The sequence below is a fragment of the Ictidomys tridecemlineatus genome, unplaced genomic scaffold (assembly GCF_052094955.1).
Source record: "Ictidomys tridecemlineatus isolate mIctTri1 unplaced genomic scaffold, mIctTri1.hap1 Scaffold_54, whole genome shotgun sequence".
In the NCBI taxonomy this organism is placed as follows: Eukaryota; Metazoa; Chordata; class Mammalia; order Rodentia; family Sciuridae; genus Ictidomys; species Ictidomys tridecemlineatus.
The window spans coordinates 1,791,310-1,818,466 of NW_027523576.1; the positions used below are offsets into that span (position 1 = coordinate 1,791,310).

The following is a 27,157-nucleotide window of genomic DNA, read 5'->3' on the forward strand; positions in this document are numbered from 1 at the left end:
TCAGCTGGCATCATTGAATTAAGACTTAAAATATCTAAATCTTGATGAATAGAATCTTAGATATCCAGGTACATAAATTAATAGTTAATAAAGTATGTTATGAATATGAAGACAATAAAAAATGTAAAAAAGTTTTAATGATCCCATATTTTAGTCACCTATTTGCCTTCAATTAGTTAGATTTCTCCAGCATTTGTTGCTCAGGAGTAGAACCTGTGAGCCACATGGCCTGAGATTAAAGTCTTTTGACCTCCTAAAACATTTTAAAATTACAAAACAAACAGGTTAATATCAAAAAATGAACCTTGTTAAGTGATGAGGAAAAAATTAACTTTTTCTTCATTTTCTTTATTATTCTGAGACTAGAGTTGTTGTTGATAATGCTATTGATTCTTTAATTTATAGCTGTCCAGCTTGTCTTTGGTTATAAAGACCCCCAGATCTTGTACTCCAAAAGATCCAGGAGGCTGCAGGACCTAGGGGAGAGAGCTGAGACCTAGAGTCAGAAGACTTAAGTCTTGCATCCTGGCTTTGGCTCTGGGCCTGGTTTTCCTTATATAAGAAATGAGAGATTAGAGAACTCTTAAGTGACTTTAAAAGGTCTTTCCTTCCTAAAACTCCAGTGACCTCTACCTGTGAAGTGGTCTTTACCTCCTCCTTTGCTGGAAGCCTGATTTCTGAGGAACATATTATTTATAATACCTGCCCAGGAGGCATTTCTGGCTGCCAGGTGTAACTGCAGACCATATCTAATTAAATTATATATAATTAAATTATATATAATTAAAATAATATATAATTAAATTATATATAATTAAATCATATCTAGATCTATCACGAAACCAAACTTGATTTAGAATTGGTTGTGGCATATTAGTTTAGAAGAGAATATATACTCATCTCTCTCCCACTTCTCAGCCCTTTGTCTTCTGATTCTCTTCTCTAAGATCTGCAAGGTGCTAGAAAAGGAATAATAATTTATTTAAAGAAGTATAGATCTCTTTTGTAAATTTTTAAAATTGTAGATGGACACTATATCTTTGTTTTATTTATTTTTTTTATGTGGTACTGAGGATCGAGCCCAGTGCCTCACACATGTGAGGCAAGTGTTCAACCACTGAGCTAAAATCCCAGTCCCTATAGATCTCTTATAAATAAAAATTCTTGATTTTAGTAACTGACAGTTAAAATTATCTTGGGATTTATAGCATTTTTTTTCCTACAGAAAACCATAGGCAAAATTGCAACATGCTTGGAATTGCGAAGTGCAGCTTTACAGATAAATGGATTTTTTTAAAGGAATTATTCTAAATTGTTCTGATAAGATATTAGACATTCATGCCCAAAGCAATATTATCTCAGAAGGGTTTTATAACAATTGGAATTGATCAGTTGAACTCACACTTAAATGATTTAGTTCATACTTTGTAAACGGTAGAAATAAAAGATATGATTCTAATTTTTTCTGTTTCTATTAGCTTGAATATTCCAAAAATCAGTTTGGAACTTTTCATTTTCTACCTTTAAAACAAGAAATATATTTATTTTAAATATTTTATTCTTGCCATTTAAAAGACATAGGGTGCAGTGAAATCTTTGTAATGAAAAGATATAATATGCATATTTTAAATTTAGTCCACACAGTCCCAGGAAGAATTTAAACTGGAGGACCTGAAGAAGCTAGAACCAAGTAAGTTTTGTTTTATATTTTTTAGTGATATTCCTTTAGGAAGAGAGTTTTATCTGTTGTGAATATTAAGATTGTTTAGCACAGAAAGTTATTGGATTTATTTCTCTTATTTTTTGGTGCTTTTAAAATTCCTACAATATTTGTATTTTTAATTACCATTTGGATTTAATCTTTATTATAGAATATATATGTTGTACTTCATCTAAATATCCAAATTAACCTTTAATTTGTCTTAAGGGCTTTAATAAGATTATAATTATTTTGATAAACATTTTCAGTAGAGTCCAGTAGAGAATATAAGGTTACAGTCATTAATGCCCATTCACATTACATGTTATTGAAAACTACAGTCTGAATGTTGGGAATGCATTACAAAGTGTTTTTTTGTTGTCTCCATTTTTTTCCCTTCTTCAAAATTTTAAAAAGTAAACAATTCCTTCAGTTATCTTGTTGGTTAGGATATTCCCAAATAAAGCCTTTCTGCTGTTTCAAATGATTGCTCTCTTAGTCTGCAGTATGGGCAAAGGCACAGTGTGAATAACTGAATGAATGTAAGTTAATGTAGCCTTTTTAAAAAAACTTTTTTAGTTGTAGACAGATACAATACCTTTATTTTATTTATTTGTTTTTATGTGGTGTTGAGGATCGAATCCAGTACCTCACACATGCAAGGCAAATGCTCTGCCAACTGAACTATAACCCAGCTCCTGTACTCTTTTTTTATTGAGATAAGATTGCACATCTCAGTGCATTTATGTGACTAGGGAATAGTAGATTTTATTTATCCAACTAAGTAAGATTTTTAAGTAGGGAATCATAAAATCAAAGCATTTTCAAACAGAAAGGAGTCTCAGACTTGTGATCACATTCTCTATTGAGGAAAGAAATGAAATGATTTGTTTGTCCTGTTTCACTTCAATCTCCAGTAACTGAGCAGGGCCTAAATCTCAGAACATTTGTCAGTGTATCTCAGTTCACACTAGTGCAATCCTTTTAATGTAAACATGCTTTGAGTAAGAGATAAAATATTAATTTAAGAACTAAAGAGAGCCTTGCACAGTGGCGCATGCCTGTAATCACAGCCGCTCGGGAGGCTGAGGCAGAAGGATATCAAATTCAAAGCCAACCCTAGCAAAGCAAGGCACTAAGCAACTTAGTGAGACCCTGTCTCTAAATAAAATACAAAATAGGGCTGGGGATGTGGCTCAGTGGTCAAGTGCCCCTGAGTTTAATCCCAGTACCCCCTGCCAAAAAAGAACTAAATAGAATGTTCCTATAAATTCCACAAACTGCCAATATCTAATTCATTATAGCAATTCTAACAAAGACATATATTATTGAGATAGCTGAAATGTGATTGTATTGCAGATCCAGGATAGAAAAAGGATTCTCAGAGTATACTGAAGGGGATCTGATTTTCTGTTGTTTGGGTTGGAAAAGAGAAGTTACCATCAACAAAGGAATGCATAGCAGATTTGTTGTGATTCTGGTGGCTTTTCCACAGTTTTAGATGATCATATTTCATTTCTTCAGAACACCATTCTTCTGAATATGGCAAGAATTCTGTCATTTTAATAGTTTTGGTTTCTTTATGTAATCCAGATTATAAAGTTTTGTTTTCTTTGTGGTTCTGGGGATCAAACCCATGACCTCACACATGCTAGGCAAGTATTTCACCACTGAGCTACATCTCCAGCCCTAGATCATAAGAGTTGGAGATGTTATAAGAGACACAACTTATATTCAGAAATAGTTCTTATGCCTATATCCAATGTATATAAGGATACTAATCAATGTAATATTTCTCACAAATTTTGGGGTTTTTTTGTACCTAAAACTTTATTTCTCAAAAGCATTAATAAATACTTTGTATAAGATTGAGATATAATTTATATAAAGCACAATTCACCAATTTAACGTATCATTCAATTTTTTAGTAAATTGGAAGAGTTATGCAGACATCACCACAATCAATTTTAGGACATTTTCATCACCACAAGAAGAAACCCTATTCCCATGAGCAGAGCAGTCATTCACTTCTTGCCATCCCCCTAAAATCCCTTCCAATTCCCAGCCCTAGGAAACCATTAGTTTGATTTCTGTCTATAAATTGTCCTATTGTAGACATTTTGTTTAAATGGACTCATATGATATATGATCTTTTATGACTGGCTACATATAAGATTATTTTGAGAAAAACACATTGATGGCTTTAAATAAAAGATTGCAACAGTTGTTTATATGGTGGTTCTACTGAAAATTATGTTTGTGTGTGAGTGTGTGTGTGTGTGTGTGTGTGTGTGTGTGTGTGAGAGAGAGAGAGAGAGAGAGAGAGAGAGAGAGAGAGAGAGAGAGATGATGCAGGGGATTGAACTAAGGGCTTTGGGCATGTTAGACAAGTGCTTTACCATAAACTATGTCACCAGCCCTCAGTTTTTTATGATAAAAATTATTAGGATTTTGGCTTCTTATTCAGTCACTATTTCCTATTAGTTGTTTGTTTCCAAACAAAATTGAAGAATCTTATAGATACACAGAGTGGCCGTAAAGACTGTGGATGTTTATTTCATATTTTTATTATCTCTTCTCTTCCTCTGAGCATACTCAAGTACTTCTATTGCCTCACAAGATCTTTCATTAATTGCCTTTTTTTTTTAGAATAGCATCTATATGCTAAGCACTCGAATCCTCTCAGTAACATTCTGCTAAGGACAACACTGACACTAGCTTGTAAATCCCAGGAATGAGTTTTAGGGTCACCTGGATCGGTTCTTTCACTATGCTGTTAGTAATACCTGTAGTGGTGCTGTACTACATTATTCCTAAGTACAGCTCTCCAGTTCAAATTCCTAAGAAATTATTGACCCGTGTATTAGTCGAAGATCAGGTTAAAATCTATTACTTTTTTGGCTTTTTAAAAAAGATTTGGAATAGAAATGGAAAGAGCATTTTGGAGATTCACTTTATTATACTTTATATAATGTTTTTCATTTGTACTTTTCCCTTCTTGATAGTTATCTTTTTAGATGATTTTAATTTGCTGTTGCTTCTCAAAGAAACATAAGTGAGTATTCTGTATTTCAGTAGGGTAGACTCTGTAATTTGGAATTTATCCAAGCAGGGCACTTGTTGTGAGTAAATTATTGAGTTGGAATTAAATATTTTCTACAAATTGGTATTTAGTAATATTTCAGATTAAGTATACTTATTCAAGCTTTCTTTTTAAAACGTTAAGCCTCTTCTAAGGAAAATAGTGAATTCTAACTTTTAATATGTTGAACTTAACTGGTTTCCTTTCTTTTAAAAAAAGTTTTTTTTTTTTTTTTTTAATTTAATGCGTGTGTGTTGTGCTGGGGATCGAACCCAGGGCATTTCCCATATAAGGCAAATCCTCTACCACTGAGCTACATCACTAGCTCTTGGCTGGTTTATTAGGCTGATGTATTCTTTACTTGAACATTTTGAAATCTTTTAAATTCTGCTGAAAATACTAAAACTATGATTGTGAAAGTCTGAGCCATTTTTTCTTATGTTAATTGCAGTAATGTACTGCTGCTTACTCAAGCATATCTCCCCACCACCACCCTGCAAAATTCCCTTCTGTTAAGCCACCCTTCAAGGCTTCACAGAAATCCCACCTCTCCCTGAAAGCTTTCTCTGCTTTCTCTATAGAGGCATAATTAAACTCTGCCTCCTCTCCTGTATAGAATCATTTTAACTATCCATTGTCAGATCCTCACATGTGTTATTTTCACTTGTATTTGTTTTAGTCCTCAAAGAGATTTGAATGAACTCTTCCCCCACCCCAGAGCCTATTGAATGCTTTAAGTGTAGTATGAACTTGGCAAGATTGTGTTGAGTTAAATAGATTTAAATGTTTTGAAGGAATCTTTTCCTATAATTTAAAAAATAACCTTTCAAAATTGAGGCAGCTGCCCATTTTCCTACCACAAAAATGAAACACGTCAGTCACCAAAAGCAAAATGCATTTTGATATTTGCCTGTGTGTCATCTTTTGAGGGTTAGCTTCAGGAGGTTGGTAGGTCTGTGCTCCAAGAGAAAGGCTGGGAGTGCTGAATTTTCCATGGTGGAGTAGCATCAGATGTCTGCCATGTAGTGATCCAAAGTGTGTAAGTCCTACCAAATCAGCCAATGAATCTCCGACCCATGACATGCTTCATACTTATGAAAATGTCTTTTGTAAAATTCAAGCTCCTCTTCAATTCCTCCTAAGACATCATTGCTAGTATTGGTAGAAAGAAAACTCTATGTAAAGTTTAAGCTATTTTAAAAGAACAATAGAATCTGTTATTCCATAGTTGTTGAAAATGTAAACCTATAATACAGTTATAGAAAGTAAAACAGAATTTGTTTTAAAGCTATTTAAATTTGTTCTAAAGCTATTCACATAAATTAAATGTTTCATAGTACTTTAACTTGTAAAAATAATATAACAAAGCTATTATTCTAAAGCAAATACTTCCTCTTCAGAGCTTTGATACCAAAGAAATGAAAATACTATTTAATTATTCTGTTACAATACAAATGCAAGATAACCACTGAGCCACATCCCCAGCCCTATTTTGTATTTTATTTAGAGACAGGGTCTCACTGAGTTGCTTATGCCTCACTTTTGCTGAGGCTGGCTTTGAACTCTTAATCCTCCTAAGCCTCTGGGATTACAGGTGTGCACTACCACACTCAGCCAAGATATTCTTAATAACCAAGATATTTTTCAACTTTTTTGTTTGTTTTTGACGTACTGGGGATTAAACCCAGGGGTGCTCTACCACTGAGCTATATTTCCAGTCCTTTTTATTTTTATTTTTTAAAACATTTTTAGTTGTAGATGGACACAATACCTTTATTTTATTTATTCATTTCATGTAGTGCTAAGGATTGAACCCATTGCCACATGTGCAAGGCAAGCACTCTACCACTGAACTACAACCCCAGCCCTTTTATTGTTTTATTTTTATTTTGAGACAGGGTCTCCCTACGTTGCTTAGGCAGATGAACTTCTAGTCCTCCTGACTCAGGCTTTTGGTACCTGGGATTACAGACACATGCCACCATAACAGGATCAGCTTTTAAAAATTATTGTTATATACATTTTTAATGGTTGATTTTTTTGCTCATTTCATTAAACTCTTATTACAATATGATCATTTCTGTGTGTTTGTTTCTGGTATGAGTGAGACATGATCTTTTTGTTACCTGCTCCCCATTCTTGGTATCTATTCCATTGTTGTGTAAGTGATCAATATTTATTAATATTACTTATTAATATTGAGTTGATTTGATAGTTTAGTAACAATGATCATGCAGAAGTATAGAAAAGATGTTCTTGTATTAAAAAATAAACAGTACTTCTTAGTGAGATAAGAAATATTAGGATTCTAGTCAACTAGATCAAAAAGGTCATGGAGAGAGTGAATGTCCATTTTAGATTTTCCCTTGCCATTTTGTATAAATTTATTTAGGCTGTAATTCTCTCAATAGCCTGTAAAGGAAGTAGCATTCTCATTTTAGAACTGGGGAGATTAGAGTATTTATGTAAATGTTCAAGTTATTGTTGTAATTGTAGGGCTAGGTTTTGGTTTAAACCTTCTACTTTGATCTCCTGCTGCTTCCCCTTTGCTTGTCAGACTTAAGTTCCCACAGTCCTTTCTGTGCCTTGAATAAGGCAAACTGTTTCCTACTTGGAACCTTTGTTGTTGCTCCAGCCTGTTCTTTAATACCTGGGAAGCCTTATGCTAGAGCCACTTATGGATGATTCCTCTCATCTCAGGTCTTGGCTCAAATGTCTTCTTACAGTTTAGTTTTGAAAGGCACCCTGTCTACCTTAGCTACTCTACCAGGTTCTCTCTGCTTTTACACAGCATCCTGCTTGTATCCTTCATACCACTAATCACATCTTACATTATCTTGTTTATTTGTTGGCATATTTATTGTCTACTTTTCCTTAGTAAGGTCTAAGGTCCAAATATGAGTTCTTGATTACTGTGTATCTTTAGCACCTAAAACAGTGATTGGAACATTGTGAGTACTCGGTATGCATTTGTTGAGAAGAAGAAAGAGATAAAGGATGAAGAAGAGCTAAAGGGAGAGAGAATAAGAGTGAGTAATGAGAATCTGGGTACAAGTTTCCAACTTCTTTCTCACTGTATGATTGACTCCTATTGGAATAAGTTATGTAATTACAACCTGTTCTTTTTGAATTTCCTTATTTAGGAACCCAATATGCCATACTCCTTTTAACTGAAATCTGTAAGACTCCAAAATTAAAGTCTGAGTAATTAGAGTAAAAACCATGGGTTGCCCAATTAATAATGCTAAATATTCACCTTGAAATAATTGCAGGTAGTCACTAGGAACCCATAAATTGGGAAATGAAACAATAAATTTCATAAAATACTTTTCCAGATACAGATAGAATTGTAGAACATCTGTCTGTAGGCTTACATGCCAGAAAGTAATCAACCAGGACACAATAGGTGATAGCATTATGTTGTTTGATGACTTCCCTGAGGAGAAAGTCTGCTGTGTGTGTGTGTGTGTGTATGTGTATGTGTGTGTACACACGTGTAAATATATATATATACACAAACACACATATATATATATATGCATGTATATATGTGTGCACACATATACAATAAATTTCATCATAAAAGGAATATTGGAATTATAACCTTGCTGCTACAAACCTTACCAGTGTGATAAGTATTGAGGGAAATCTATTTAGGATAAAGAATAAGATGTGATTATCTATTTCTCTTTAATTAGTCATCTTCAGTATCAATCTTTTAATTAAAATACTTCAGGAGAAGAGGTATTCTCTTTCACTGGTACCCCATATCACCTAGGACCTTGTACATTGGAGAACTATTTTATGGTTCATTTTCTATGAGGGCTCTGAGACTTTCCTTGGAGATCTTACAGTACTCTGAAAATACTGGTACCTGCAGTCCACTATGGACATTTTTATTTTGCTAAGACACTCAGTAGTCAATTGCAGAGTCTTAAAATGATAGTGAAGCTCAGAATTTAAAATACATATATTAATGTGTGCTTAATACACTATAAAATATGATTAAAAGTATCAATTTAAGATATAACATATAAGACTAACTAATATATAAGACTTACATGACATGTAAGACTAAGATATAAGACTAATGTTTGTCTATGTCTTTATTCTAGTCCTAAAAAATATTCTCACATATAATAAAGAATTTCCATTTGATGTTCAGCCTAGCCCATTAAGGTAAATAAATAAGCATCCATATTTTGTCTTCTGATTTTATTATCTATTTTATGCCTGTTTTTCAAATATTTCTGTATTTTTTTCCCTATCAAATTTGGTATTGGTGATATGACTGGTAGCAATGAGATGATTGACATTGACATTTATATCAACATCAACCTAATAATCAGCATCTTATCTGGGAAGTTAGTGGCTATGAGGGTTAGCTGGTGTATTAAGTGGAGTAGCTCACTAATTTTTCTGTCCTTTTTTATGTAGGAGAATTTTAGCCCCTGGTGAGGAAGATCATTTGGAATTTGAAGAAGATGAAGAAGAAGGTGGTGCTGGAGCAGGGTCTCCTAATTCTTTTCCTGCTAGAGTGCCTGGTGGGTACAAAAAATGTACATTATATAATTCAAGGTCAGGTGTTTGGAACTTACTTTTGTACTTGTTAGTGGCGGGTAAAACATCTCCAGGTTTGCCAATCTTAAGCAAATTATCATGGCCATTCTGTTAGTGGTAGCTATCGGTTTATTGTGAAAGTATCTTACTATTTGTGTCAGGGATCCTCAAAACATCCCATGTTTAGTGATTGGCTAGGAATACCCACAGGACTCAGCATATAGCTGTACTCACAGTTGTATTCTTCCCTGAGGAGAAAGTCTGCTGTGTGTGTGTGTGTGTGTATGTGTATGTGTGTGTACACACGTGTAAATATATATATATACACAAACACACATATATATATATGAGTCATTACAACAAGAAAACACAAGAACAAAATCAGCAAAGGGTAAAGGCACACAGGCAAATTCCAGAGGAAACCAAACTTCTAAGAGTCCTCTCCCAGCAGAGTCAAATATGTATTTGATTCTCTCAACATTCTTTCACACCTGTGAAATGAAAAAATATTGTCTATTGGGGAAGCACTGTAGAGATTCAGTGCACAAGACACTTATTGGGGTTAGCGTGAACCAAAACTACAGACTCCAGGAAGAAAGAAAGTGTTCAGCACAAACCATATTGTTTGCATGGACGGTTTAGGCACAGTGATCTTCTTAACAGGGCATGATGGGAATCCTGCTGAATTCCAGGTTCCCAGATGCTAGCCATAGACCAACATTGTAAGTAGGCATTCTAGAGTAACTGTTTGCTATGTTAATTCTTTTCTTTATATATCTAGCTGTTCTTTAAATAATCATATATGATTGTGAAACCTGGACCTGGAGGAATAGATACTAAACAGTTGCCCTTAACAGGGAAATAAAGAATACATAGCAAGTCCTTTTTATTTTTGGAAGATCTTGACAAGGTTGTAAAATACCCTATTCAAGCACCCTGAGTAAATTATTTGCCTCTTCTACTTCTATACTTTCTTCTGTTCTTATACAGTGCACAGTTTTTACTTCTGATGAATTAGTTCATTTTTGGAAGTGTAGAAATAGCACTGTACTATTGTGATGCATTTTTTTTAAAGACTCTATGCTTTATGGTATAATTAAATATAATATACATATCATCCAGAAAACTTCATAATTAAAGTCATATTCCAGTAATTTAAATACTCTTTGGTAGAAGACGTTTGAAATATAAACAGTATAGGCTTAGACCAATAAGATACCTGCGCTTATGAGTCTAACATCTGCCAATCAGTAGTTAAGTGACTGTACTTAATTCTTTATAAAAGGAGATGTTGACAATGTCTAATTCATAGGGTTACTATGAAAATTAGGCACCACATACAAATCATTTGGCATTATACTTTTTATTTGCTGGGGTAGTGGTGGCTACTGTATTTTCATTATCACCTATAAATGATGCTAACAGTCCTACACCATAGGATTATTAGAAAAATTACAATCACTATAAAATGTTATTGTTAGTGTTTCTTTGGTACAAGGTAATTATTTCCAATCTGCTTGTCTTTATGAAGAAAGAGCTATATTTTACTTGTTATATTTGTAGGAAATTCAAGATTGCTGAGATGATGAGGTAAATAAATTTGCTAAAATTTTTCTGCATTTTTTATTTCCTTTTCAAACCACATGCTGTAATTGAAATAGATTCCAGTTCTATAAATTTCTGGGTTTGGTTATTTGTTCACTAGTTATACTTCTGTAGCAAACAAGATCCTTAAAGCAGATGATGTAAGTCATGAAATGGACAGGTCTTTATGGGGTTCAGGTTGCTGAGTTGAAAAGAAACTCTGTAAATTAAGTCTATTTGCTATGAAAGATTAAGCCCAAAGTAATTAGATTTTTTTATTCTGATATAGCATTTTGGTATTTTATTTCAGAGATACAGAAAGCTCACTAAACCTTTCTATTCCATGAATTATTTTCCTCAAAGTAAGAAAGAGTACATATAGTTCAATTGGCTATATTTGATTTTTGATCATATTTTCCAGGGCCTGTGTCATTATAAAATTGAAAATGTCATTGAAGGACAATTTGACCTTTAACTTAATTGTAGAATGGGAAAAAATTGTTATACTGTGGACATCCAAGATTTCATTCGTGATAAGGCTGTTGTGTCTACATTATCATGGCAGGGTGCTTCTAAGAATTATAACATTTTTATTACCTTTATTTTATGTAATTTATATAATTGTAAGTTTGTTGTACTTTTTTTTTTGGTACTGAGGATTTAACACAGGGGTACTTTACCAGTGAGCCACATTCTCAGCCCTTTTTATTTTTTATTTTGAGACAGGATTTTACTTAGTTGCTTAGGGCCTCACTTAGTTGCTGAGATTAGTCTTAAACTTGGGATCCTCCTGCCTCAGCCTCCCAAGTCACCTGGATTCCAGGCTTGTGCTATAGCATCTAGCTTATTGTGATCTTTTTAAAAAAAGATTTATTAAGGTGTCCCTTACATATATAAAAGGCATCTTTTTTAATGTACAGCTTTATAAGTTTTGACAAACACACATGGTAAACACTACTACTGTTAAGCTAATGAGATAAAGTATAATATATGAATATGGTATGATCAAGAGTAGTTTATTCCCATTTAAAATCAAAAATGGATTTTTATCCAACCTTTCTTGAAAAGAATAAAAAATTGTTGAACCTTTCTTTGACATTATTATCATTTTCAAAGCCTTCAATTCTCATAAGACAGTAACTTTTTTGTACTGCTTTAAACACTAACTGGCTTAAGTCCAAATAGTAGTTTAATTTTCTTAAGGTAATCTCAGTAGATTTCATTTAAATAGAGGATAAAAATTTATAACCTATTATTTATTACCTGAAAATTTATTTATCATGTTGAATATTAAAGCTTCTAAATGATAAACCAAAGTAATACAAATTTAAAAAAAATAGCTGGCCAGGATTATATGCTTATAATCCTAGCTACTTGAGAAATTGAGGCAGGAGGATTGCAAGTTTGAGGCCAGTGGGGGCAACTTAGAGAGACTTTGTCTCAAAATAGAAAGAACTAGGGATGTAGCTCAGTGTTAGGGTGCTTGCCTCACCTGTGTGAAGCCCTACATTCATTTCCTAGTACCACATGCACAAATAGCCATGTCACAATTTTAGACAAAATTTAAAAAAACGTTTCTGAGTGACCTAAACATAAGCCTAGCAATCTCAACATTATTCTAGATTTGTATTGGTTATTCATCTTTTATATAGTCTTAGATATGTACAAAAAATGTTTTTTTGAAACTCAAAATGAAGAGTGAATCTTACTTCTTTAATATCAAACCTGTACTTGTTTCTTTCCTGCATAAATATTCAATTCTGAGTTGAACTTGAGAGTTAAGCAAATATGTATTTCATTTTCAGCTAAAGTGCAGTTTTTTTCTTACCCATGCATATAGGAAGTTGAAAACTGCAACAAAATATTCATTGCTGTTCCATGAATATTAGGGCATCCTTATTTCACAGAATTTCAGAATATATTTAGGGTTAAACAGTAAATACCACCAAAGTGTGCAGATAGACTCTGGCTCTCCGAGCACATCCTTTCTCTCAAAGTCTCAAATTCTCAGACTGAGCCAAACAGTCAGAGCCAGAGTCCCTCATCCAGTCATGTACTTATATTGAAAGGAAAGGAAAATACCATTCAATGTTATCTGGTAGTTCTCCTAGCTGTTTTTCAATAGTTTTAAGGCTTGTTAATATTCTATTACTCTCAAGCAGTTTTCAAAGATTTCTTTTTTATAATTTGTTTCTACATGTTTGTTTGTAGTACTGGGGATTGAAGTCAGGGATGCTCTACCACCTAGCTACATCCCCAGCTCTTTGATTTATTTTTTTATTTTGAAACAGGGTTTTGCTAAGTTGCCCACGCTGGCCTCTCTTGCCTTAACTTGCCAAGTTGTTGGGATTACAGGCATGCAGCACTATGTCTGGCTCAGTTTGTTTTGTTTTGTTTGTTTTGTTTTTTAATCCATGAATCTTGTCACTTGAAGTCAAAAGGTTTTCTCCAGAGCTTTGCAGAAATTGGTTCATAGGAAATGTCTATTGAGTAGGCTCTTCATCAAGGCTCTAAGCAACATCTGGCCTGCTTTTTGTTTCTTTTTTTTTAAAGAGAGAGTGAGAGAGGAGAGAGAGAGAATTTTAATATTTATTTTTCAGTTATTGGCGGACACAACATCTTTGTTTGTATGTGGTGCTGAGGATCGAACCCGGGCCGCAGGCATGCCAGGCAAGCGTGCTACCGCTTGAGCCACATCCCCAGCCCCAGGCCTGCTTTTTCTTGAAAGTCCTCTGGCCACTCAAATTTTTAACCCAACACCTGTAGTAACTCTTCCTTGCATGCTAAATGGCATCTGTGTATGAAGCATATACCCACTGATTCATCTTAGGTTTTGTGAGAGTATTTATAATTTTTTCCAGATATGATGGTGACACTTAAGAATTCAGCCATTATCCAAATCACATATTTCTGAACACAGAAAAATACATATTTCTAGTACCAGTCAATAAAGAAAATAAAAACAAGAATATACTCATATAACCTATATACAGACAACTTTAATAAAGTATAATTTTTGACAGACCTAGAAATATTATTGTTTGAATGCTAATGACCGCTAGAATTTTTATCAAACTTTTAATATAATTTCAAAGTGAATAAACTTCTTATGATTTTACTCTTTATCTTGAAAGGTTGGAGCAGTTCCTCAACTACTAATCAGTTACCAACTAAAAGAAATTGTGCATGTGTTTTCATATTTTCACACAATTTGTATGTGTGTACAAATTGCAGATGTGCAGTACAAATTGCAAAAATTTTCTCTTGCTAGATTTTTAAGACCCATTTCATGTTTTGTGCCATTTACAAAATGTTATGACCAAATAATGATTTGACAATACCATTATTTTAAATTATGTTAAAATTATCCCAAAATAATAGAAAATATTATTTTATATATATCCTTTTTATTGGATTTTAAAATTACAAAGAAATGTGCACTTAAAAAATGTGTGTGACAGACTTTGAATTGGTAGTATCAAACATCTGAATTTAATTGCAAGTATGATAAATCTAAAACAAAGAAGACATAAATATATAATCACACACATATGATAATGCTTAGTTTACATTTTAGATATCAGGTCCATCTCTGTCCTAAAAGTATGGACAACAAATTTTGTACTCCTTATTCATGACATTTAATTCACCAAGCACCAAGGCAAAATGAAGACTGACTCACCTCTTATTGAAGTAAATGCCTGTGACAAACATTTGTACAATATCATGTAAAAAGCAAATTCAAATCAGTGTTTTAAAAAAAATATAATCTTTGGTAATTTTCTTCTTTTAATGTTCTTACCTAGACAATAATGTACTATTTTGGAACAAAGACTGTCATGCCATTTCCAATTTTGGACTAGAAATTGTCCTTATGGTATGATATGAGATATAAACAATAGAAATTTTTAAAAAGCAAAAATAAAAAGTTGAAAGAAAAGAATGACTTCCTCTTCTGCATGTGAGGACAGGGCCTTAAGGATCCCACTGACCTTCATATCCATGTCACTCCAGACTCATCCTCGGGTTGGTGGTCCTTTTATTGTCTGATTCTCCATGATCTCTATGGCTACACAGAGACTATTGAATGTGAGGCCATCCTACTTGATACTTAGACCTTCATTTTTCTCAGCACCCTCTTGGAACAAAGAAGTTATGGGCGGGGGGGGTGAGGGGCTTCAGATGTTCTCCCATTGTTTTTCTGTACCTGTTGCAGGTACAGTGGTGTTTCATTGCTCGGTCTGTGTCAGTGCTGTTGGGTGCCCAGCAGAGGCAGAGGCCTTACTTGCACAATTCCCTTTCCTCTCCACAGTGGCAGTGGCTGTAACATTCTTGGCTAGGTCAGATGCTTTTACACAGTTTTTAAAACATTCTTAAGCAAACTTGTCTATGTTTAACAAACAGCCATTTGGGGGATCCATAGCTACCTTCATAAATTGTTTTCCACAGATGAAGCACAATGAAATAGAGCAACTTAAGTTTTTACCCAAGTACCACCTGTTAATAAACAGTTTCCATCAACAAGATGGACTTTTTGGTATCCCCTATTACAGTAGTGTGGTAAAATGGTTCCAAACCTTCCAATTCATTGTCATTATTTTATCAGAGTTGTCTTTAGGTTTAGGCTTAGAATCTTCCTCTCACAGAAAATCACACTGAATTCAGTAATTCCTTCCAACTCTTTTTGACACCAGTGAGAGCATGCTTGCTCTGGTTGGTGCATAAGAGGTGGTTGGGGGCAGATAAGTCAGAAAAAGACGTGCTTTCTGTGTTCAGTACAACTTGGGGCTCACCAGCTACCAATGGCTTCCTTTGTCTTGCAGTAAAAACTGAAAGTGGAATTAACCAAATGAACACAGTCCTGCTTCTCACTGCTATATGAGTGTTAAAGACCTATCATATTGCTATCTGGGCTACTCAGTCTCTGTCCATTCCTGTGAATGTGCACTGCTCAGTGTACAAAGTTCAAATGTTACTATTTTTTAATCACTCCCTTACTTGGGAGTTCTTAGTGACAGCTCAATAACATCCCTGGGATGTTATTGAAAACTTGGTTTGGACAGCTGTAGCCATTTAGAGTTTTCCATATTTAAAAGTATGAGGCACAAATAGTGGCCTCACAAAAATGTCTATATTCTAATCCTGGGAACCTGTGACTGTTATGTTTACATGGCAAAAGGAACTTTGCAGAAGCTTGAGATGGGGAGGTTCTCCTGCAGTTCCTTTTAAGGCTTTAGGGACAATTAAAATAAAAATGTTAAAATGAGACATGATGGTTAAAAGCATGGACTCTGTAGCCAAACTGCTGTGTGATTATGGATAATTTGTTTTTCTATGCCTCACTTTTCACCTCTGAAAAATAGAACTAAACTATTGTTGTGAGGATTAGATGAGAGGAGTAGGATAGTATGTGGCACAACACAAATACTCACAAGTATTAGCTATTTCTTATTTACATAGCAGTTCCATGTGGAAGAACATTTCTTCTGATCTTTGCTCTAGATCTGAGAGCAGATGATCTAGCTGGAATAGCACAGTTTACACTGGATTGTGTGTAGTGATTTCTTTCTTATCCTTGTTAGTCTTCGAATTTTATGAATGTAGTTGACTTGTTCTCATATTACACTATGTAATTGGATATGTTAATTCTTCACTTAGAAATCTTCCTTTTAATGCATTGGCTCAATTTACAACTATCATGGTTCTATCTTTGATGCAAAAACATGCACCCTTTTTCATCTACCTGGGAGCTATAGATGGTATGGTATTATTCTAGTATTTGATCTTCTTTTATGTTTATTATTTCTTCACTCATTGATATAGATTCTCTAGCCATTTGTTAACTAGAGCATGATAACCTCTAGAACTGGAAATTCAGTCATTCATTCAATAAAATATTTCTTCAACAAAGATCTGTTTATTCCTTGTGCATACCACAAAAGGAACAGTTCCCACACCTTTCAGGATGCTTATTGTGTAGTCAGCAAGACAGAGCCAAAAGCACATGATTATGATTAGAGATGTGCACCAATGTCGTAGGTTGGCAAAAAAGAAGGGCTGAGGGAATTCAATAAATCTGGCCAGATTTAGGACTCACTGAGTATGTAGGAGTTGACCATGTAGAGAGAGCACATCATAGAGCATTCTGAAACACCTTAAATAGGCACCTTTCTATGTAATCTATGATCTTAATTACAGTCAGCTTCCTTCATTATGGAACACAATGTTTGACATTCTACCTTGAATTAAACAAGAAATTCAGACTTGAAATCACTGCCTCCATATTAAATTATCTGAAGCATAATGATTACATTAAACCTTACTGTGTAGTCTCAGGCAAAAAGATTGTTGGTAAGGAATGTAGCATCAGCCCTACCATTTCAACTGAAAGATCTAGATAATGACAGCTTATAAAATTGACTCACCCCAAAGTAACAACAAGTTTAATATCAACTTGGCAAAAAATAATCTTAACATCAAAAAGACTTTTTGAAAGTTGTAAAGCAATCATCTTTTGAATGTCAAAACAGGTAGTAAAGAGGTAATACATAAAAGAGGTAACATTCTTGGGGGTTTTTGGGGGTGGGGTGGGGTGGGTTCTTTTTTGTCTTTTTTAGAACTGGGGTTCGATTCCAGGATTTTGCAAATGCAAGGCAGACACTTTGCCACTGAGCTACATCCCAACCCAACATTCTTAATGTATAAAGAAAAATTTTAATTGTAATAACCAAAGCAGAATACATGAGAGGAACAGACAATATGAGCAAGCGCGTGAGCGTGCACACACACACACACACACACACACACACACACACATATTTTAAAAATACCCTTTAAACATATAAAAAGATACTCAACTTTATTTTTAATAAAAACATAAATTAAAGCTACTGTTGGAGAGTCTTAGGGGAAATAGATACTTATTAATCACTGGTGGGAATAGAAAAATGGTACAGTTCCTTTGGAGGGGAATTGAGCATTCTCTAACAACATATAAGTACATATTTTTTCCTTAGCAATCCCATTCCTGAGAATTTACTCTGAAGATGCACCCCCAAAATACAGGAAAAAGAGGGGAAAACATATGCATATACACAAGATTCTCTGTTTAGGTGTTTTTTATAATGATAAAAAGTTAGAAATAATGTAACTGCCAAATGAAGATTGACTGAATAAACATAGGATGCTGTGGAAAATAATTCAGAAAATCTCCCTGAACTAATGAGTGATTTTTTAAATTATTGTTAGCAGAATTTATCAAGGTAGTTCACATTAGCAGATTAAGGGGAAAGATTTCCTAAAGTTGTCAACAATGCAGAAAAAGTTTTCAGTTAAATTTGAAATACAGCCTTGATTTTAAACAATTCTTGGCAAAGAACAGAAAAACATCCTTAACTTGATAAAACATGGCTACATGACATTTACAGCCCAAAATCGTTTAATGATGAATTTGAACAAAACAAGATTATCTATTACTTCTTTTCATCAGCATTGTTTTGGAAGCCCTAGCTACTGCACTAGGACAAGAAAATGAAATATAAAAGGGGGGATGTTCTTTATTTGCATATTTATGAATATATAGAGAATATATGCAAAAACCTATTCATAACTCATTAATAAGATAATGAGGTTCCTGGATATAAAATCTGTACAGACAAATCAATTCTATCTCAAACAAGTAATAGTTGCTTAGAACATGAACTATTATAATATTTATAGTAGTATTAAATAATATCAAGGACCTTATTATAAATTCAACAAAAGAAATATAAGAATTTTATGTAGAAAATAAACCTTTGTTGAAAAAATAAAACAATATCAAAAGAAAATGAAACTGGAGCCATCTTGAAATTAGAGAAAAAGATGGAAGAGTGACTTAATAATTGTTATGGTTTGTGAGATGTTGAATTATACATTCTCTTTTACTTTTTTCATTTCTCTCAATTGAATTGTTTATGAGAATGCATTTTATAAAAACAGTGAAGTCATTATTCTTTTTTTCATTTGTTCATAATAGTTATTCTTGACATTAGATTCATTTGGACTAATTATAAATGCATGGAATATAATTTGCTCCAATTCAGTCCCTTCACCCTCCTCATCCTCCCTCCCACTGTTCCCTTTCATCCACTTTACTGATCTATTTATTTACATTTTTTAAAATTAGTATCTTATAGATATTCAAAATGATGAGTTTCATTATAGTATATTCACATATGTGCATTGGAAAGTTAGTTTGGGTTCATTCCACAGTTTTTCCCTACCCACTCCCCATTCCCTTCTTTTTCTTTTATTGATTTTATTTTTTTTAATACACGACAATGGACAATTCTTATTACACATATAGAGCACAATTTTTTTATCTTTGTATAAAGTATGTTCACGCCAATTCACGTTATTCATGTACTTGGTTTTTTTTTTGCATTACAATTCTTATTACACATATATACCACAATTTTTCGTATCTCTCTATATAAAGTAGGTTGACACCCAATTTGTGTCTTCAGAAATGTTCTTTGGATAATGATGTCCATCACATTCATTAGGAGGCTAATCCCCTGCCTCCTTCCTTTCTCTCACTCCCCTCTTCCCTATCTAGAATCCATCTATTCATCCCATGCTCCTCCTCCCTACCCTATTATGAGTCAGCCTCCTTATATCAGAGAAAACATTTGGCATTTGTTTTGGGGGGATTGACTAACTTCACTTAGCATTATCTTCTCCAATGCCATCCATTTACCTGCAAATGCCATGATTTTATTCTCTTTTAAAAACGTTCATAGTGTATATATGCCACATTTTTTAAAATCCATTCATCCACTGAAGGGCATGTAGGTTGGCTCCACAGTTTAGCTATTGTGAATTGTGCTGCTATAAACATTGATGTGGCTGTGTCCGTGTAGTATGTTGTTTTTAAGTCCTTTGGGTATAGTCCAAGCAGAGGAATAGCTTGGTCAAATGGTGGTTCCATTCCCAGATTTTCAAAGAATCTCCATACTGCTTTCCAGATTGGCTGCACCAATTTGCAGTCCCACCAGCAATGTATGAGTGTGCCTTTTTCCCCACATCCTCTCCAATACTTATTGTTGTTTGTCTTCATAATAGCTGCCAGTCTGACTGGAGTTGTATCTTAGTTTTGATTTGCATTTCTCTGATTGCTAGAGATGTTGAACATTTTTTCATATATTTGTGGATTGATTGTATATCCTCTTCTGAGAAGTGTTTGTTCAAGTCCTTGGCCCATTTTTTGATTGGGTTACTTGTTTTTTCAGTGCTTAGCTTTTGAGTTCTTTATATACCCTAGAGATTAGTGCTCTATCTGATGTGTGAGGGGTAAAAATTTTCTCCCAGGATGTAGGCTCTCTGTTCACCTCACGGATTGTTTCCTTTTGCTGACAAAAAAACTTTTTAGTTTGAATCCATCCCATTTATTGATTCCTGGTTTTAATTCTTGTGCCATAGGGGTCTTATTAAGGAAGTTGTGGTCTAACCCACATGACGAAGTTTAGGGCCTACTTTTTTCTTCTATTAGATGAAGAGTCTCTGGCTTAATTCCTAGGTCCTTGATCCATTTTGAGTTAAGTTTTGTGCATGGTGAGAGTTATGAGTTTAATTTCATTTTGTTGCATATGGATTTCCAGTTTTCCCAGCACCATTTGTTGAAAATGCTATCTTTTCTCCAGTGCATGTTTTTGGCACCTTTGTCTAAAATAAGATGATTGTAATTTTGTAGGTTAGTCTCTGTGTCCCCTATTCTGTACCATTGGCCTACCAGTCTGTTTTAGTGCTGAAACCATGCTGTTTTTGTTACTATTTCTGTGTAGTATAGTTTAAGGTCTCATAGAGCTATACTCCCTGCTTCACTCTTCCTGCTAAGGATTTCTTTAGCTATTCTTGGTCTCTTATTTTTCCAGATGAATTTCATGATTGCTTTTTCTATTTATATGAGGAATGCCATTGAGATTTTGATTGGAATTGCATTAAATCTATATAGCACTTTTGGTAGTATGGTCATTTTGATAATATTAATTCTGCCTATCCAAGAGCAAGGTCGATCTTTCCAGAAATAGTAAATGAATTCAGCAAAGGAGCAGGATATAAATCAATACCCATAAATCAAAGGCATTTCTGTATATCAGTGACAAAGCCTCTGAGAAGGAAATGAGGAAAACTACTCCATTCACAATAACCTCAAAAAAAATGATACTTGAGAATCAATGAAAGAAGTCAAAGATCTATACAATGAAAACTACAGAACCCTAAAGAGAGAAATCAAAGAAGATCTTAGAAGATGGAAAGATCTACACATTCCCTTCTTAAAAGGAGAAAGGGAGGAGGAGGGAGAGAGAGAGGGGGAAGGTGGGCAGGGTCAGATCAGAATATGATAGCCCAAAGGGTGAGGTTTTGGCCTGCTGAGAACTTCTAACTGAAGGAGATTGGAATCCCAAAAGCAACCTCAGCAGCAAAGCCTCTGCTCTCCTCCTGCCCTCCTGTCCATTCACCCTTCTCTCCCAAAGCCAGTCATAAAACCTAGAAAGCGCTCTCTCTCTCTTTCTCTTTCTCTTTCCTTCCCTCCCTGCTATTCCCTTACTGTCCCCCTACCCTCCCTTACCCCTCCCTTACAAACCCTCATTCCAGACAGGACCTGCCTTAGGTCCAGAAGGAAAGAAAGCTATACAGAGAGGCCAAGAAGAATCTGACCAGACAGGGCTTGCTGGGACCCTGGCAGCCTTTTACCATTAGCTCACACCCCCTTTTCCAGTCATTTCTACATGGCCATACATTCTTCATGGAACATAAACAAAAAAACAGGAGTTTTCCCTGGATCTGTAGGTCTTTATTTCTGAAGGCTTTTAGGTCAAATAAAATTCTATTAAATAATTGTTATGATTTTTAAAATGTAAAGATATATACTAGTTCATAAATTAGAAGAAGCAGTTTATAAAGATAGACTCTTTCTGAAACTCATCTGAATTTTTATTGCAGTTCCTGGACCTTTTATACAGCTATAGAATTAAGATACTGTATTAGTGGTAAGAGGATAAACAGTCCAGTAAGACAGAATAGAAAACTCAGAAAGTGATTGCCACATGATTTATGATTGAGGTGGGACTGCAGATCAGTGGTGGAAAATGTCAGTATTTTTAATGAGTAGTGCTGAGACAATTGAGTATTTATGTGAAATTGAATGAAATTAAAGCTCCTACTATACACTGTAGTCAATAATTCTATGTGACATATAGAATTAAGTGTGAATGGCAAAACTATGCTTTCAAGATAATACCTTTATGATTTTGGAGTGGGGTAAGTTTTCTTAAATATGACATAAAAAGCACTGATTGTAAAGGAAGATATTAAGAAATTTGAATATTACTAGCAGTAAGTATTTATCATAATCAGAAGACACCATGGCAGAGAAAAGTCATTCTTAACATTCAAAACTAACACTTGGTGTTAGAAGTTAGCAATGGTTGCTATCTTTTGGAAGAGTGAATTGGATAGGGTGGGGGGAAGGACACTCCCAGGAGGCTGATCATATCTTTCCTAGATCTGATACTAGTTATACAGGTGTATCCACTTTGTGGAAGTTCAGCAAACTGTACTAACAATTTGTGCATTTTAAAATGTATATGCTCTACTTCAACAAAAAGTCTTTATAAAGGAAAACTACTAAGAAGCTATTTGTAAAACATTTGTCCAGCAAAATAATAGAGACCTCCTACAGCTCAATAAGATAGACATCTCAATAGAAAATCGAGCAAAATAATTGAACACACTTCAGAAAAGAGGAAATCATACATTTGATTTATTCTAAAAGGTGCTCAACCTTATTAATCTTCAGAGGAATGCAAATTAAAATGATTGATCTCTTTATACCAAAATTGGCTAACATGAAGAATCTGAGAAAACAGTACCTAGTGAGGATGTGGAGCAATGGGAACACTACTGCACTTGGGCTAGGAATAAAAGTTGGCACAGCCACCTTGGGAAATGGATTGTCATTACATAGTAGGTATGGAGGTAACATGCCAGGTGACTTAGTGATTCCCCTGTTTCAGAAATGGGTGCTTATGGGCACTAGAAGATGTTAGAAGAGTATTTATAATAGCCTGTTAACTATATCCAAACACTTGAAGTAATTCAAATGTCTATCAACACAAGAATGTGTACATAAACTGTAGCATATTTATACAGCCATGTACTACATAATAGAATGAACTTTTCTGCAGAAAAATTCATATATGATATACATACATATGAATATATATGTATATATATAAATATAAATGTATACATATTCACATTTTTCATAAAATTTCAGAAGTGTTTCTTAACTTTCTGAAGTTCATCCCAGATGTCCAGGTACAAGCCCCTCTTCTAAAAGTACCCTCATTTGTCAATCAAAGAAGATGCATAAAAGGTATTATGCATATATTTAATGATATCAGCCTGAGCCCATTTAGGTTTGTTAATGCAACAGTGGAATGCAGCCTCCAGGCCTTCCTATTATTGCATTTGTCTGTATTGTCTTCATATTTGTTTAAATTAGAAAGTAATACATTTTTAACAGCACTGTTGAGGTACAATTTGCATTTCATAACATTTCCCTTCTGTAAGTATAAAATTCATCGATTTTTGACACCTCTATAGAGTTTTGCATCTGCCATCACTATACAAGTTCAGAACATTCCCATCACCTCCCAAAATTTCCTCAAGCCACATTTGCCATCAATCAAATGTGTATTTTCAAATGTAGTGTGTTGATTACTTCATGTATTTCAAATAACTCATCATTAAAAGTAGCATAACACATTGTTGAATAGAAACTTGAAAAACATCAACCAAAATCTTTTGTTAAGTGTATTTTGAGGTTCTGTATACATACTTGATTAAAATCAGCTTATTTGCATCTGTTCTCTATTGGTAGTTTCAAAAAAGGGAACATACTGAACAGTTGATTTCTTCCTTCATATGTTCTTGGTGGGTGAATGTTGTCATGTTGTTCTGGGTGGGTTTTAGTTTTAAAAATTTTAGTTGGTTTTGGAAAAAATGTTCAGTTATACAAATGGCCATTTTATATGTCAGTCTGTATAGTACTAATTTCTGAGGAAATAAATCATACAAAATAGAAGAATAGAAGTTAGACTATGTAGTTAAATTAAAACATAAATATCAAATTGTAAATTATTTTCTTTATTAGGAGTAACTAAAGAGAAGAATGTATTGATCAACTGTGATATTAAATGTCTCAGACTTTAGAACAGTATAACAAGTATTTTAAAAGCTTTTCTTGTCTTTGTTCTACCACTTCATATTAAGATGCTGAATATAATATAGAAGTACATATTGAATATAAATATTATGTGAGCATATTATACTATTATGTATCATTGGGCTTCCTCAAGTGATGTTTTTAACATATTTTTATTATACATACTATATACTATTATTATAGAAATTATTATTTCTGCTTAAAGGTGATTGTATGGTTGGGAAATGCAGATATATTATGTGTAAATTTAAATATTTTTCTAAAAAAGTATAACATCAGATGTTCATGAATTTTGGAAATAAAAATACATAATGCCTAGCTAGTTCCTAAGAGGTAGGCTATATCTTCTGTTTGTCAAAGTATTTACTCTGCATTATTGGTGGAGCTAACTTTTATTGAGGTTTCTCTGTTGCCAGGTACTTTATTACCAAGGTTGCCTTCAGAACCGGGAATGACATTACTCACTATCAGGATTGAGAAAATTGGTCTGAAAGACGCTGGACAGTGCATCGATCCCTATATTACAGTTAGTGTAAAGGGTAAATAACTGGCAAATTGCATTATGTTTTTTCTCATATGGGACAAAGTTTTTGACAGGGGATGATCTTGTATATGTGACAACTTACTTTAATGCATTCTATAATGAGGCAAAATCCTAGAAGAGATCATAACAGAACATAGTTTGAAAGACTTACAAAAAATATTTCCTACTTATACACTCACTTTTGCTTTTGAGTTTGTATAGATTTTTGCTCTTCAGATTCCATCTAAAGTGCAGACTAAACATACACATTGTCCTTAAAAGCAGCTACAGCCTTCAGGATGTAGATTAACAATAGCACCCCTCACCTTCTCCTACCCAGTCTATATTCATTTCTCTCCACAAAGCCCCATGTCCTGTTTTCCCATCTCTCCTGCTTCAACCCTTTCTTCTTCCTGTGCTACTGAGGTATCTACTTAGGTGAGTCCTACAGAGGCAGATGAAAATCAGGGGACAGGGAAGTAGGGTGCGTCCATAACATCCATGCCCTGAAAGCAATCCCGTGGGATGATGATGTGATTAAGGAATAAATTATACCATTTTACAGAAATAACTATAGTTAGTACAAACGGCTTATTTTAATCTATAGTTTTGTACCAAAGGAACAGATTGGTGCTGAAATTAAATGGAGGAACTTTTATCAATTGACCACAAAGAAAAACATTTATTTAAAGAACAGAATCCACAGCACTAATACTGGTACACTTTTAAATTCCGATGTTACCAGTTATCAAATATATAGTATACTGGAAAATATTTACATTGTTTGATAGGCCATTTGTAAAACTGCATACTCATTCAGAAAGTATACTTAAAACACAAAAATATTTAATGATGTTGTAAATGTTAAATTACCTTTGCATATGTTAAACTGAAATATTTTTATGTAAATATTTTTTAATTATTAAATGTACTAAATTGTTTTTGAGCTTTTTGAGACACATAAATGAATAACACATAAACACTGAGGAGTTATTAAATGAGTCCATGTTGCATTTGACTAAACTGAGATTTTAAAACCAGAAAATTAAAACTATATATAACGTACCATCTGGTTGTTGTAAATTCAGGGTATGTTGTAAACAGAATAACCAGAATTTAGATAATATATATGAAAAATTATTCATTAACAAAAGGGTTTTTGTTGGCTGTTCTCATCCATTTTTGGTTCTTACCAGGGAAATTATGATAAGGTTAGGTTTAAAGGCTTTTCTAAATAAGTCATACTTGATCAAAGTTAGAAATTGGTGGCAGAGCTCCATTGTGGCAAATTAAATACTCCAGATTTTTTATTTGCATAGAAAAATATAGTGGGCTATTCCCTAAAAAAACATGTTTGTTCTTTTTACCACTTTACTATGAAGATCAAGTTTTGTCCACTTGGCCATGTAAAGGCTTCCTTGTCCCCTTCATGAGGTCTCCTATCCAGTCTATATTCATTTCTCTCCACATACCCCATGAACTTCAACAACTGTCACATACTTTCTCACACCAAATAGGAATCTCTTAACCTGAGAATCTCCTCTCAGCTCTTTCCATGCCTCTTTAGGAACTGTAACCTTTGCAGTTTCTATATTTTCCGTCTGTATATGTGAATGCTCATAAGCAGAAACTTTTCTCCAGATCTGAATGGCATAGATTTAACTCCTGTGCAAGATACTCCTGTGGCTTCAAGAAAAGAAGATACATATGTTCATTTTAATGTGGACATTGAGCTCCAGAAGCATATTGAAAAATTAACCAAGGTTTGTAATTATCAGTTACTGACTTCTTAAGGACACAGTACTTATCTGGGTTTGTGTTCATAGTGTACGTCACATAGTTATGAATATTGACTTAAAGTCAAATCAATTTTTTTAAAATATGAGAATTAGCAGTTGCATTATCTAGTTGTGTAATAATGTGGTTAAATATTATTTGATAGGGAAGTTTTTCTCATAATACAGAGTTAAGGAAGCAGGTTCCCTAATAATTACCTTAAGTCCTTTTAGGAACCTAATGATTACTTTCTAACAGTTAAATTATTTTTTTTCTTTCAATAAGATGCATTGGGTAAAAAGATACTATAACTGGCAGTTAGTTTGTAAGAATATGGAAAGGACAATCTGGGCGTGGTTGTTTCAGGAGGGAGAGAAATGATATAAGGTAGAATTTTTTTTAAAGGAACTCTTTTAAATTTCTATTCTATCTAATATAGGTGCTTATTGAAACCATTTTTATAGGTACTGCTGATACTTAAGTAACTTCTGTTTTTCTTGTGGTATTTAATATTTTATATTCTTTGGTAGTTTATGATTCTACCTGTGTACATAACTTACATTCTTGCTATACAATTTTGTTGTACTTTGTAGAATTAAATGATATGGAGAAATGTCACTCAGACATGCTAGTACCAGAGCTTGGAGTGACAGCCACAGT

At 33.8% G+C, this 27,157-nt stretch overlaps 1 long non-coding RNA gene across 1 annotated transcript; it reads left to right on the top strand.

Moving 5' to 3' along the window:
• Positions 1-9,266: 9,266 nt before the first annotated feature.
• On the top strand, positions 9,267-26,475 carry LOC144373962 (uncharacterized). Its single transcript, XR_013433509.1, has 3 exons — positions 9,267-9,325; positions 24,615-24,737; positions 26,363-26,475. It is a non-coding gene; the product is annotated as an uncharacterized LOC144373962 (long non-coding RNA).
• The last annotated feature ends 682 nt before the right edge of the window (positions 26,476-27,157 follow it).